The sequence below is a fragment of the Zonotrichia albicollis genome, chromosome Z (genome assembly GCF_047830755.1).
Source record: "Zonotrichia albicollis isolate bZonAlb1 chromosome Z, bZonAlb1.hap1, whole genome shotgun sequence".
In the NCBI taxonomy this organism is placed as follows: Eukaryota; Metazoa; Chordata; class Aves; order Passeriformes; family Passerellidae; genus Zonotrichia; species Zonotrichia albicollis.
The window spans coordinates 3,515,376-3,530,923 of record NC_133860.1 but is presented as its reverse complement, the minus strand read 5'-3'; positions in this window follow the sequence as shown (position 1 = coordinate 3,530,923).

Sequence of the window (15,548 nt, the reverse complement as noted above, 5' to 3'; positions counted from 1 at the left end):
AGCAGGAGGAATGCACATAACCATCTTCTTACCTGAACATGTTATTTACCCAGTATTTAAAAAACTTTTAAAAGTTTTATATAACATAGTCATGTAAGTATTTTTGACTACTTGACAGCATTACATTACAATACTGAAAAGGCAAATCTGATGCACTCTATTCCCTAGCGACAAAAGTACATGTGTATATATATACATTTACTGTACTAATTAAATGTCATCAAATCAAATACCAATATTTAAGATTGTTTTAATCTAGAGAAGACTTTTTTGGTGTTTCTGTTTGAAGCAACAAAGTTTTCAAACTGTTAGCAGCCTGCATTTTTTGCCAGTTTAGCTTAGGAGAGACGTTTCTTTTTGCTGGAGATCTGAGATCAGAAAACGATGACGTTTAGGCACCAAAACTCAGCAAATAAATTTGGACTTATTCTGTCACCCTTTCAATAAATCTCATCAGTTCCTGATGGACTCAGTGATGTATTGTGCTGATAGTTCCATCGAACATTTGATTTATGGCTAAATATTGACTTAAAACTTTGCATAGAAAACCGGTTAAATAAGGAAAAAGAAGTCTCCCAAGCCATTTGAAAATATTCACCCTAGTATTTGCCTGGTTTGTTGTCTTTACAGGTCAAATTCATTAAAATGAAAAAGCCCAGTCTATAAATTAAAAGCTTGATTAGGAAATTGAAACTGGACCATTTGGGAAAATATTTTAAAAAGAGCTTGAAACCATGAATTGAAATTTCTGAACTCTCTGATGAGAATCATCTTAGGCAGAGATGGAACTGTTGATATGGCTTTCTTAACTGTCTTCTGTGTGCCAGGAAGATTTTTGGACAAAATCAATTGCTCAGTGGCTAGGTAAAAATACTGCTTGAAAGCATCTATGAAATTTCATGCTTGTGTTCTGAAGCTCTTTTCTCTGAAGGGATCCTTTCTCTAGAGAAGTTTTAATTTCTCCTTTCGTCTCACCAGTCTTTCTGGTTATCTCTTTGATCACATTCATAACAGAAAATATTTTCCCAGTTTATTTATTCACTATTTCTTTCATATAAAAGTACCTTACTTAGTCTTGTCTTAGAGGCAAATCTTTTGAAGCTTTAAGGACAGTGAAGACCAACATGAACCTACAAGTGGCTATTTTCCTTCTCTTTCTCTTCCACTCTGTTGAAGGGATAAAACACTTTCAGGGAAACCACCCGGTGTGCCCAAGTTAGTCCCCTGCTTTGAAGTGTCCTGGAAAGAAGGAGTACCCTGTAAGAGAGTTTAGTTTTGTTTAAAGACATAAATGTCTCTGGAAAAATAGACTTTCTATTAAATTAATGTTTAAGGATGAGCCTTTTGTTTGTCTGTGTATTTGTATTGTATTTTCTGTGTATTTGCTACAATGCTTTCCAAAAAACACCCTTTTATTGATAATATGTTGAATAGGCAGAATGTTTGAAATCGTCATTGTCTTCTGCACATTTGTTGAAAATGCCCTCAGTAAATGTAAAATGTTAATATGTGCTAGACTCTCCAGGAATATGTGCATGTGGCTGGACAACTGTAAAACACTGTAAAAACGTATACACAATTGTAGTTATTGAGGTTTAAATTCTCATAAAACAGTAGTTCAAGTGTTTAATTCTGGATATGATTTTAAAATTATTAAATATTTCATGGTGCTCAGATTCAACAAATAAAGCAATAAATTTAGTTTTCTTTCTGTTATCATGCTTGTTGCAAAAGTTTTTCTGCTTTAAATCTAATACAGAGAGCACTTTAGCCAAAGCTTTTTAGTTTCTACTTTGCAAGTGACATCCAGCTACAGAATACTGACAGTTGTCTGTTAAAAGATTGGTATTTACTGATACATTGTCAGCAATGAAGTAAGTGGCTGAAATGCAAAGGAATCAAACATACAGCTTCGCTTTAAACAATAGGTTATTTTTTTGGTCTGAAAGCCAGATATACCAATGCTCATTTCTATGCAATGTTTCCTATGCAGCCAAGAAGCGGGCAGAGAATCAGCTACAACTGCCTCGAATCGAGTCTAGGAGACAAATGTAAACAGTTGTCATGGTTTAAGCCCAGCTGGAAATTAAGTCCTATGGAACTGCTTAGCTACCCCTACCCAGTCGAGTGGAAGAGACAAAAGGCAGAGATCCAGAGCTGAGATAACAATCACTTACTGCAAATAGCAATAAGATAAAAAACCAGCGTCAATATTAATAATGAAAGTAAAAAAGGGAGTGATTTACATACAAAAAATGCCCACTGAGCCATCTGACCTGGTCTGGTGCCATGTGTCCCTCTGGGACAAAGAACAAAATGGCCCCCCTCCCTTCCACGTGCATGTTTGTTCCCTCCCAATCTCGGACATTGAAAAACAAGATGGGACAAACTGCTCCATTTGCCATTCTGTCCCCCAGAAAAGGGTAAAATTCCCACAGATCCCTCTTGAGCCCCTTTTTTCCTCCAACTAAAGTCATACCCCCTTCTTTCCAAAAGTAAGCATCCCTTAATTCTGCCCCCCAATTGATGATGCAGGTAATATAGAACAAGAACCTAGACATGTCTGTATGGCTGAAGGTTCTGTCCCCTCACATCCTTGGCCAAAACACATGTATGTACAGGAAAAAGAGCTCTGATCACCACAGGAAATAAACAAGTTAAAGTTCATTCATTGTGTCTCATTTACTTAAGTTATTTTGCCCTGCCATCGCATTTTGAAGGACATGGCAAGTACTGCAATACAAGGCTGGAGCCTTGCATCTCCTCTTACTGTTGCTTATAAACTTCCTGTCTGTTTCTAAAAAGGTTGGCTTTATTAAGAACACAAATGTGGTTGAATTGCTATCACAAATTCCTGAAAACATTGTATGCTGTGGCTCTTGACTTCAATGCAGACCTCTTTTTGCTGTGCTGGTGACATAACTCACCAAAGCTAGCAGAAAAACAAGCATACTTGAAGCGTGACTATCAACTCAGTTGTGTGAACTTGCTCAGCTGAATTAAATGGCAAATATAATCTGATGTCCAAGAAGCAGAGAAAACAGACTTGATTTACTCATATTTCCCTTCTGCTACCATTTTGAGCGCACACAACATTCATTTCAGTCACAATTCTGCTGGTTATAATTTTACTGGTATTTGTATGAACCTTTGCACACAGCTTCTCATTAGACCCTTCCCAGATGAAGTCAGCGAGGCGCTCAGGGGCTCGGGCACAAAAGGGTGAGCTCAGTATAACCCACTACTGTGTTAGTAAAAAGGCATAGCACTTATGCTATGAGAGGGATGAAACCATGATGGCACCATAAGAACGCAAGAATTCATGTCCAGTTAAGAAGAGTGAATTCTGCTTTAAAGAACTGAGCTGTGTATTCAACACTTTGCCGCACCAGTTTTTGGCCTAGTGTGGCGTTTTCTTGTTAATAAGATGCAAGTACTTGGAGAGGTGTGCTACAATACAGAAGCTGGAGTCATTGACAAAAAGAAAGGAGTCCTCCACAATGGTAAAATCCTCATAAAAGGAAAAAACCCCACAGCAGTAAACTTCTGATTTAGCAACATATCTACATATCTAAAGCCACATATTAACGCATGACAAGAAAAACACCTGTCTTTTCAAAGGCTTGTCACAGTTTACTGGAGATCAAATATATACTCCTATAAATTACTTGATACCATTATAAATTTCCTATGCTTCTCTATTTTCTACTTTCTCTATAGGAATTATATTGTCACAACAGGAGCAAATTATTGTCACAAAATTTAGAAATTGCTTATGGTCATCTATCTACCCTGTCACCACTGACATTGTCAAGGTTTGCATTAGGCAAACAAGGGATCAGAGAAAAATTTTCATTAAAATGGCATGAAACAAGTCCATGGGTGACACAACTAATCTTGACTGAAAATTTAATTCTTGCATTTGCCAGAGCGAACACAAGAAGTCCTAAAGGAGGCTTTTTTTTTTTACTGTCATGGAAAAAATCAGTTAAAAACATAAAAAATAAAAAGGGAAATTAGAATTATAGGCATATGACTACAAATTGCCATTCCTAAACTTGCAGTGAGATCAATATTTACTGTACCTAAACTTTGGAGCGCAGCCAAAGAGCCAGAGAAGGACCACAACAGAGAAGGAATGTAAAGTAGTGATCTTGAATCAGTGTCCTTTGCTTTCATTGGTAAGCTCTCCATTGCTCTTAAATGCATTCTGGAGTTTAACAAAAGACTTTAGAGTTTTTTTCTGTGTGCACAGTAGGATACACTGATCAGCTTGAGCAATTGTATCTTCCTACTCCTTAATTGTTGAATTGCAAATTAGCTATAACAAAATGTTGAAGTTTCTCGCTGGTTTACTCTTCTCATCAAGGGAATTTTTTGAAATGATAGTAAAAAGTCCATGGTTATCTCTACTAAAATAACTTTAATAATATTATTATTAAAATTGTTAGAGATGCATCTGCCCAAAATGGCGTGCAAACAAGATGATATGCTGAAGCCAGTAGCACAAATTGTTTCTTAACAGTAAATGTGAGGTAGAGGGAGATAGAAAGAAATAGGGAAAAGCAAGAGAAGGAATGAAAGTAGGAAGGTATATAGTCACCATTTATTGGATCCCAGAACAAGGCTTGGTGTTGCAATTGCAATGTCTGATGGTTGCTGTCCTGCTCTGTCAGGGGTGGGGGAAATCAGAGAACAAAGGGTTCAGGTGGGAATGTCCAGGTACCTCCCCTGAGGGGTGAGGAGCTGAATGAGGTAATGTTGTGTATCACAGGACTGTTCAGTGAGGCCTTCTGCCTACATCAGAGCAGCTGAGTCCATCACAGCCATCATGGCCCATCAGCAGAGCTGAAGACCCATGAGTGAATGTCTGGGTGCTTTTCTGGCAGGGGAGTTTTCACACCTGGGTTCGCTTTCATAAGGACAAGGAGACAGTACCCCATTTCCAGAGTTCCTCCCTCACCTTGCTCAGCATTGAACTTGTAGCCTGAGGTGGTGGATGTGCTCTGCCCTCTGCACCTGGGCGGTTACTTTGCACTTGAGCAGCTTGATTCCTGATTGTTTAGCCATCACCATTCCAGGAAGTCTGCAAGCCATCTTCCCAAGACTAGGAGGTGTGTAGTGGGAAGTGTTTGTTTAAGGAATAGAATGTTTCTCCTATTTCTGTAGGAAGTCTCGAGCTCTTAAAGAGATAGTTTTCATGAGCTTGAATTATACATTTGTACACTAAACAAGAGAACTTGATGACTTCCTCTATCTGGGAGAATGTCCAAATGAAAATGACTATCACTGATGTCCTTGTAACCTTATTAGATGTTCTTTATTTTCTGGCTAGTCTGTCCTTCGTGTTGGATATAGTTTGTCCTTTCCTCATGTCTGCCACAGAGCTGCCCAACAGCAGAACATTACCATTAGGGAGGGAATGAATTGTTCTTGCACATGGCCAAAAGCATTTGCAAAGTACATGTAAAGGTTTGCTTTTAAAGAGTTTTTCCATATTAAAAAGATTTTTATAGTTGAAAAAAGCATGTAAAAAAAATGCTACTGCTTTTTCCTCTTGAAAAGTGATTTTGTTGTCTGCAGTGGAGATATCCTGTATTTACCCTGGTGGGTATCAACTGTACTGTTCTCAGTGTACAAGTCAATATTCAAAAGCATAAGAATCTTATTCATTACTTATTGCACTGAGATATTACAATAAGCATTATGGCAAAATGCCAATTCAGGTATTTTGATACCTAAATTTCCATCATAATTTCTGTTATCTTATATATTACAACAGTTTTATCATTATGGTGCAAGGATTCAGCAGCACCAGAGTTTCATACCTCCTTGATGGTCCTCATAGGCAGCTCCTGTAAGCACTGGCTGTTCTTGGTCCTTGCAGTAGACATCTGACTCCTCTCTCCCCAATCCCCTCTTTTATTCCAATAGTTCTTATTGGCTACAGGTGTGGCCTGTTAAATCAGGCCTGCTCCTAATCTTTAGTAATAGGGTCCAGTTGCAATTCATTGGGGGATAAGATTACATTCTACATTACCTTCATTTGCCCATACTGTGTCCCCCTACAGTTTCAGCTGATTATTGTGTACTTCCTTATTTTCTGTCTTGGGCTGCCTCTGACAAGGACTGGCATGCTAACAAGGGAGATGGATAGGGTGTAAGATTGTGGTTTGCCTTCATAATGTCTCTAGGACCATGAAGATCCAGAAGGTTCCTAAGAGATTCCTAAACACCTGGATGATAAGCCCATGGTACACATACAAAAGAAACCAACTAGGAAAGGTGTCCTCCTTGATTTGTTGCTTTGATTTAATTTGTCAACAGAGAGGGTCTTGTGGCTGAAATGGTTATTGGTGGATGTCCTGGCCACAGATCTCATGAAGCAATCATGTTTACATCTGGTGGCAACAGGAAAAGGGTCAGAAAAACTTCAGCTCTAGTTATGAGGAGAGCAGATTTAAGGTTACTCTGGGAACTACTTTATGATGTCCTCTGGGAAAATGCTTTCAAAGATGCTGGGATCCATCAGTTGTGGCCACTTTTTAAGCCTCACATCCTAAAAGCGCAGGAGCAGGGAATTTCAGAATGTCAGAAGCCAAGCAGACAAGGCAGAAAGCTGGCTTGCATGAGCAGGCATCTTCTTCTGAAGCCAAGGCAAGGAAATAAAATGTACGACTAGTGGAAGCAAGGTCAGGTGACATGGGAGGAATACAGAGATTCTGCTTGCCACTGGGAGAAACTTCATGCAGACAAATCCTGCTGGTATGAAGTTAGCCAGTAATGTGGGGGACAAAAAAAGTGCTTTTTTAAATAAGTCAATAGCTAAAGGCAGTTCAGTAATGACTTTGTCCTGTTTCAGCAGGATGAGGATGGTGGCCTTACAATCAGGGACAAGGCAGAGAAATTTTTTACTTTCTTTGCTTCAGTTCCTCCAAACTAAAGATGGGCTGTGGAAGTGCCAGTGTACTGAGCTGAAGGGTGTGAGAGTATGAGGAATATGTTCTGAGCTGAGGCTATGAGAATGATAAACACCCAGTTACTCCTGAACTTGTGCAGGATTTGCCATTCCAGATAGTTGTTGACTGGTCACTTGGGAATCCCCAGGGCTCCATCCTGGCACCACTTCTCTTTCTTCTTCTTAATGAATAACTTGGATATAGTACTGCAAGGTATAGAGAGTAAATTTGCCAAGGACAATAAACTGGGAAGAGTTGTCCACCCCCTCAAAGGCAGAGAGGGGTCAGTACAGAGAGACCTCAACAAAGTACAGGCCTGGACAATCATCAACTATATAAAGTTTGACAAAGACAAGTACTGGATTCTTTCTGCACCTGGGATGAGACAGCCCTGGATATGTGAACAGACTGGGGAATGAGAGGCTGGAAATCAGTGCCATGGAAAGGGACCTGATCATCCTGGTCAGTGACAAGTTGGACATGAGCCAGCAGTGCCCTGGCAGCCAGGAGGGCCAAGCGTGTCCTGGGGGGCATCAGGCCCAGCATTGCCAGTCAGGCAAGGGAGGGGATTGTCCTGCTCTGCTCTGCTCTGGGGCAGCCTCACCTCGAGTGCTGGGGGCCTCAACATAAAACAGACATTGAGCTGTTAACATTTAAACAAGGATGGTGAAAGCTTTGGAGCAGAAGCCATATGAGGAGCAGCCGAGATCCTTTGGTTCGTCCAACCTGGAGAGGAGCGGACTGAGGGGAGGCCTCATCACTGTCTTCTTCCTGATGAGGGGAAGTAGGGTGGCAGGGATCAATCCCTCCTCTTAAGTGATCAGTTATAGGTCTTCAGAGAACAGCATGAAGCTGTGTCCAGGGCATTTGGCTGGATATTAGGAAAAGATTATTCACCCAGAGCATGACTGAGCACTGAACAGGCTACCCAACACCTGTGGGACAGCACCAAGCCCACCAGAGTTCAGAAACATTTGGGCAACACTCTCAGGTACATGGTGTGATTTTTGGGGTTATCCTGTTCTGGGCCAGGGTGTGGACTTTGATGATCCATGTGGGTCATTTTGAAATCTGGGTGTTGTATGATACTAAAATTCTCTGATTCTTGGACTTTTTTTTTTTTTTTAAATACCAAAATGTCATGGTCTTACAAAAGAGACATACTCAGATATATGTCAAAACAGATCACTTTCATTTTTCCCTTTAGGTCAGACATACATTCTTTCCCTCACAGGAGCTATTTAGCACAGAAAAACAGATTCAAAAGCCTCAAGTGTCCAGTATGAATCTTATCAGATCCTTAACCAGTGGCATTGCTTCTGTGTCCTGTAATAAATCAATGCTACATTGTGGCTTAACTGAAATGCACTGTAGTTTTCTGTCATGTCCATTATATATTTTATATATAACTTGAAGTCAGATACAAATCACAGATCATAGGGTTATTGTACTGCCACTTTTCAATCACATTAGTAAAGCCCATGGTGGATATTTCTGTTAAAATTTCTGTTAGTCTGTGTTCATCAGCAGGGAAATATTGCTGAATTTTACATTAATACCAACACAGTGGTTGTGTAACAGTTTCATGTTGTTAATATCCCAAGCAAATATAATAAATTTTATTATTTGAATGCATTATGTTTGTGTTTCAATCTGTATTCTTGTAAAGAAGGCATATTTTGCATGCGATTTTTTTCCTTATATTTTTAATGGGACTGATAACACTGTAAGTTCATCTGCTACCCCTTGCTGGGCTAATTATTATAAAATAATTGAGAGCTGTAGGATCATGAAGATCATGTCAGGAGGGAAAGAGAAATGCAGTGTATATCACCTGCACAACAAACTAGTAGCAGAATCTGGAATTAGTGCTCTCACCATGGAATTACGGTACAATTTCATAGTGTAGGATACCTCAACATAGTTTTTGTGGGCTAGGTTCTGTCTATTTCTGGTCACCAGCAGCTCCAAATAGGTAAATACTGTTTGGTCCTGCTGTAAAAGACTTACCAATTGATTTAAAACTCTGCTGGCTGTTGATGCTTTCAATTGATATTTACAGAGAATTTTGTGTAAGAACTAAACAATAATAAAAAAAGCAGCTTCTTTTAGTACTTCTAGGAGGAGAAATGTTGTAAACTCAAATTGAATTCAACAGTTAAGGAGCAGTTAAGGAGACTTAGGATCTAATTTCCTTTCTCCCTGGACCACCAATATGGGTTGCATTTACCTCTGCGCAGCATTACACTACAAAGCCTTAACAGGTGCTTCGTAAAAAAGGAATTTTTTATGTATCTTACATGTAGCTGGCAAGAGTTATTTCTGTCTCTTTGTATGCAGATTTGTTTAGATGGATAGCAAGCCCAGTAATTTTCAGTGCCTAGGGCAAATCCTCATATGTCCCTTTGCCATCCTTTTGGTTTTGTAGTAGATGCTCAAAAAGGTGATCATTAATTCTTCCTAAAGTTTTTCAAAACCCTTGGTTTGCATTTTCATTAGTGCAACTTGTGGTAAGATCATCACAGTTAAACAGTAGAGACAAGTGAATTATATTTAAAACTACTCAGAGAAAAGGTATTTTTCCTTTAAAAAGACGTGCTCCCGATCAATATAGCATTTTTGGCCAGTGCAAAGGAAAAAGAATTTATTTGGCACATATTGTAGCATGGGTTCATGCCAGGTAATAATTAGCATTGACTCCATGGTTCCAGAAGGCAGATCAATTGTTTTGTTGTACTAATACTATACTATACTATACTATACTACACTATACTATACTATACTATACTACACTACATTATTAAGAAACTCATTGCCAATACAGACAGACTAGATTGGTCCTTGATTCCAAACCACCATTACTATTGGCTAATTAAGAAATCACCCTTTGGTAACCAAATATCCATAACACATTCCACATGTTCACAACAATGTTGTGGGTGCAGCAAGTGGAGATAAGAGTGGTTTATCATTCTTCTCTCTGATCTTCTCACAGTCTTCCCCAGGACAATGCCTGGGGGAGTTGTGCCTGCTGCCCTCTATGAAGAGAACTGCGGCCAAAGGCACTTTGTGGAAAATAAATACAGGCAAAAATTCTACCTAGAACCGAATTACCTATTACTACTGTGAGGCCTGTGAAAAGATACACTTTGATGTATCTTTTAGTGTAAATTTTGCTTCAAAAAGAGAGAACACTACCCAGTCAAACCCCAACGTCTGTCACTATTGTGAGTGGCTGATCACTTAATCACAAAATATTTGTTTCAGAATGGGTACAGGGCTCAAGCCAACACAAATATTCTCAGAAGTCTCTTTACAATGCAACTTTCTGCAGATCAAAAAAAAAATCTTTTTTTTTTTTCTCCAGGTAATTTACAGAGGACAGGTGCAGTATCACTCAGCTGTGCTGTACAACCAATAGCATATGATACCAAGAGTAGGTGGTGACATGGTATTTTCTGCTACTCTTTCTCTGTAGGAATTCTGACATCTTTTCATATTTTTGTCTTACAGTAGGATTTACTGTGTCATTGGGATTATTTTTTCTTTCCTTCCTTTTTTTTGGAGTTTGACTCAAGGCTTGAGCTCCAGATGTTTTATTATTTTCATCTCCGATTGCTGGCACTTGCTTTCTGCCCACAGTTGTAAAGCTGTGCATTTCTGGCTTTTTGGGCTCCCTGTTTGGAGGCTGGATTATTGTTTGCTTGGCAGGGGTGGCTGTAGGCGTGTGGGATGGGTGCTGCTGCATGAGGATCTGCAGTTTTGGAAGCTGTTTGTCAGTAATGCTTGGCAGCCCCTTCTGGCTTCAGTAATGTGCTAGGACCCCACAGGCATCTTTAAAGATGAAAGGAAAGAGCTTCTCAGTTATCCAAATTGCCAAATCCTGATTGCATCCCAGGCCACACTGCTTTGCTTCTTCATTCCTTCAATGGAGACTAGAGTGCTGACTAACCAGTTATCCCCAACGAAATGGAGACTAGAGTGCTGACTAACCAGTTATCCCCAACGAAATCCTTTCCCTTTCTCATTTTGGAGTCACCCAGCTGTCATGTCCCACTATTCCTGTATTTTCTGTTGGTTACAGAGGTTCTCACAGCACCCCTGACAGTGCAAAGTATTGCAGGGCCATGGGTGCTGTAAAGCTACTGATCTGCTGACTGGCACTATACTGTGCCTCTAATAAGGCACAGGAACTGGAATGTGTGTGCAGGGGGCCTCTCCCTCCTGTGCAGGTCACCAGAACCATCAGAGGTTAGTTACATTGGAAAACAGGAATTGTAGAATAGCAAGAACTCATGCTCCACCAGAAGACATCAGTATTCTTATTAATACTATTGCCAGTAAGGCAAAGAAAATTGGAATGAAAGGAATTTCAGTGTCAATTTCCCAAATATGTAAAATGAGTGCAGTAAAGAAACCATGTTGTCACAGCTGGCAATCATTAGTACTGGCAACACAGGCTTGTCTTGACAAAATTATAGTAGTAATAAACAATGTCTTCCCTTAAATAGAAGTTTTCTGCTTTTAAATAGAAGCTTGCTGCTTTTACTTACACAGGAAGTTAGGCTTTGCTAGTTTGTTATTGGACCCAAAGTCTTTTGTTGTGTGCTGCGAGGATTTGGTGAGGGCTTTTTGTCAGCATTTCCTTGTCTAAAATGTAATTTAGTTAAATAATTAATATGAAGCATTTTTCTGAGAACATACTTGTTGCTACAAAAAAGAGACCATGAGAGAAAAAAGTGGTAAAAATTATAACATTTCAAAAATAATCACTTTGATTTCACAACATATTAATTAGCTGTCATTTCCTACTACATTTAAATACTTGAAATGCAATGTGTTTGATCACTGAGATTCATGGTAAGCTCAAGGTTTTTCAGTTCTGGAGAGATGAATTCTGACAACTCAGAGGGAGTGGTATTTGGTTGGAGCTATCTTGCTACAGGGCAAGTAAAGTCATCACCATGGAAAAAGAATGGGTGGGAGTGGGGTTGACTTGTGGTACATGGCACCTTCAGCTGCTCTCCCAGTAGCAGCAGCAGTAAAACTGGCTTCTTTTACTTGGGAGAGGCAAAGCAAGCAGGAGGCCAAACTCACTGTACTCTCCATGCCCACTGCCTGCAGACTCAGGAAACAGATTTTATGCCCTTGCACTGATTAAATGAGATGTCATTTCTCTTTTTCAGTAGATAGCTAAAGAAAAGCCATGGTCAGTGGATGCTAACATCTTTATTTCAGAGAAATGCATAAATCCTTTTCCTGACAAATCCTAAGCATTCCTCTCTAGAGGAACAGATATTTATAGAAGGAAGGTGAGAAGGACTGTCTAGATATTTCATTGTATATGAACTTATATGGAATCTATCTGATCTCTTAGTTTTAGGTTCTGGGGGAGTTTTTAGGATCCAGCATTTAGACTTCAGTATTCATATGTAATTTTTATTAGTAACCTCTGGACCAACTAAGAACAAACACTAGCTATTGATGAGTCATTCTCTGAGCTCTTTCTTTTCTCCATATTTTTCAGTTCTAGAATTATGAGGAATTTAGCTACCTCAACTTGTTTCTGTCAATAGGAACAGAGTTTAATTCAGCAGAGCCATCAAAAGTGTTTTCTGGTTTAACCACTTGTTGTCACCAGAGATACTAGGCTGGAATTTTCAGCAGGGACCACCTGAGACCCACTTCTCCATGGCATTCTAAAGTTGACAGACTTGACATGAAAAAGAGGAAGAGCTGTTAACAGAGAGTTTGAGAACAGTTGGAACCTGAAACAAGTTCTTACTGATGATCCAACACCACCTGAATTTGATAATTCCTTTTTTTTTTTTTGTATAGATATATTCCCAGAAATTACTGGGATGAAAATTTAACCTTTTGTTTATGATTGCCAAGGTGGGTTATTTCATTGGAGGCTTTTGTTTTTTTGCTTTTCTTGTGTTTCTGTATTTGTCTTTTTAAAAATAGCTACTTTCATTCTTTTGCCCATAGCTGCATTGTCATTTAGAATTCCCTCTGTGATTTTTATTTTCATCTTTCTATAAATCCTAACTAAAAAGTAACCAGAAACAATTATTAAGTATATTTAAATTTCAGCATAATCCAAAAAGCATGGCTGTGGATGATTTCTTTTCAGTCCTATGATAGAGGACTTTTTGAAATATAGCAACATTCTGAATAGAGAACCAAGACAAAAAACAATAAACCAAAAAACTGAAACCCCCCTCCATTTAAACAATACCTTAGAGATGGAATATTTATCTTTACTTTTGTAACTAAGAAAATGGACTGCTCTTAGCTCCCAATGGTAAGGACCTATTACAGCACACAGGAGGTGCTACTGATTCATACAGGTTCATAGTATTACTCCAGAACCTTTACCAAACTTTCTCCATGGAGCCTAGTATGGGCAAGATTGTTCCAGCTGATATGGCCTTTTAAATTGCCATATCTAAAGCATATCTTGAAATGAAGAGACAAATGAATTTGTTAAGTCTCAAGTCATTTTCACCCCTGGGTGAAGGGATTGAATGCACCCTCAGCAAGTTTGCTAATGATCCCTGAGGGCTGTGCTGGCCTTCAGCAGGACCTTCTCGGGCTGCAGATTTGGGTGGAGGGAACCCCGATGAGGTTAAACAAGGGCAAGTGTAGGGTGCTGCCCCTGGTGAGGAGTAACCCCAAGCACCAGCACGGGTCAGGGGCTGACCTGCTGGAGAGCAGCTCTGCAGAGACAACCAGGGAGTCTTTGTGGTTGACAGGTTGATATGAACCAGCAGTGTGCCCTTATGGCCAGGATGACCAATGGTATCCTGGGGTGCACTGGGAAGAGTGTGGCCAACAGGCCAAGGGAGCAGATCCTCCCTTTCTACTTGGCCCTGTTCTGGGCCCCTCAGTGCAGGGAAGACAAGCAGCTATGGAAGAGAATCCAGTAAAGGCAGTGAAAATGGTGGGGTCTGGAGCATCCTTCTGTGGGAGCTGGGCCTGTTTAGTCTGGAGAAGAGAAAACTGAGAGGGGATGGCATTAATGTAAATAAATATCTCCAAGGTGGGTGTCCAGACACTTTTCAGTGTGGCTCAGTGACAGGACAAAGAGCTAAAGCCTGCTCAAGAAGTTCCACCTCAGCATGAGGAAGAATTGCTTTATGTTGAAGGAGTCAGAGCACTGGTACTGCTGAGAGAGGTCATGGATTCTCCCTCCCTAGAGATATTCCACGCCCACCTGGACGGGTTCCTCTGTGACCTGCTCTGCATGACTCTGTCTTGGCAGGGGTATTGGAGTAGATGAGCACTAGAGGTCCCTTCCAACCCAAATGGTTCTGTGATTCTGTGAAGTGTGCAGGTGAAGGAGACATGCAGTGAAACCCAAGAAACATTATTTTTCCAGTTCCCCAACAAATCATAAGAAATATGAAAAGGAAGAAGAGAATCTCCATGTAAAATACTATCTCATTTGCAACTTGTTCTGGGTTTTTTTTTTTTTTTCCTGGCAAAAGTGGCTTGAAAATATATATCAAAATTGTTTCTTACAGTCTAGTGTATGTTCTCAGTGTAGCCAAATTAAAAAAATATTGAGAAACCAATTGAACCTGTTATTTGGAAGCAAACATGGAAGAGATGATTAGGAAGGATAATTAGGAGGTAAATGTAGTGCATTTTTACTCTAATTTTTACTCTAAAGTTTGTTATCTACTTAAGTCTGTACAGAATAAGAGATTGTATATGCATGGGGGCAACACTTGTATAATCTCATTAATATGAACTACTTGCTTGTCATCACGAATGGTTTTGCTCTTTCCAGGACCCCTTCAAGTTTAGTTATGAGGACCACAGACTTTTCAATGGGATCAAATAGGAGGCCCATTTTTCAGATGATAAATAGGATTATGAGTTGGCTTCTATTTCTATCCAAATTGATGCTAAGACTAAGTATCAATTTGCAGAAACCAGGCTTGTGATCCCACAGAACATCCATAGCAACTGAGAAAAGGAGACCATTTCCTGACTACTACTCCTGTGCTTTAACTACAAACCTCCTCTTTGCCTCAGATTGTTGCTCTCTCACTTGCATAGAAAATTACACAAAAGCTACATTAGGTCCAGGACAAAAAATTACATAATTCTGCTCTCCTTCTTTTGTTTATTTACTTAGCTGGTAATGGAACAAGATGATAAATGATCAAACAAGACTAAGACAGAGAAATGGTAACACTCTAAAAGTTCAGGCTGTTCTACAGAGAAGCAGTCAAATGTTTGCAGCTAGACAAATGAATTGTTTCTGAGAGAACACTTATACACTGAACTTGGCGGGCTGTGAAATTTTAATGCATTTGATCCAATGGATTTATCAAAACATGGTCCAAAACAATATGTAAGCAAGGAAGCACAGTTCCTGCAACTTTATGAGCTTTCTGGAGTGCCCAAGGTAAGGTTTTATTTATTCATCTCTTTATTTATTCATCCATTTTTGAAGAAGCTTATTTTCCTGTCTTGTGGATCCAAAGATGTTCATTGCCAGACACTTTCTGATGCCAATCCACCTTCACAAAGAGAAAGCTCATTTTTGTGAAGAAGATGTATTTTTCCCTAACG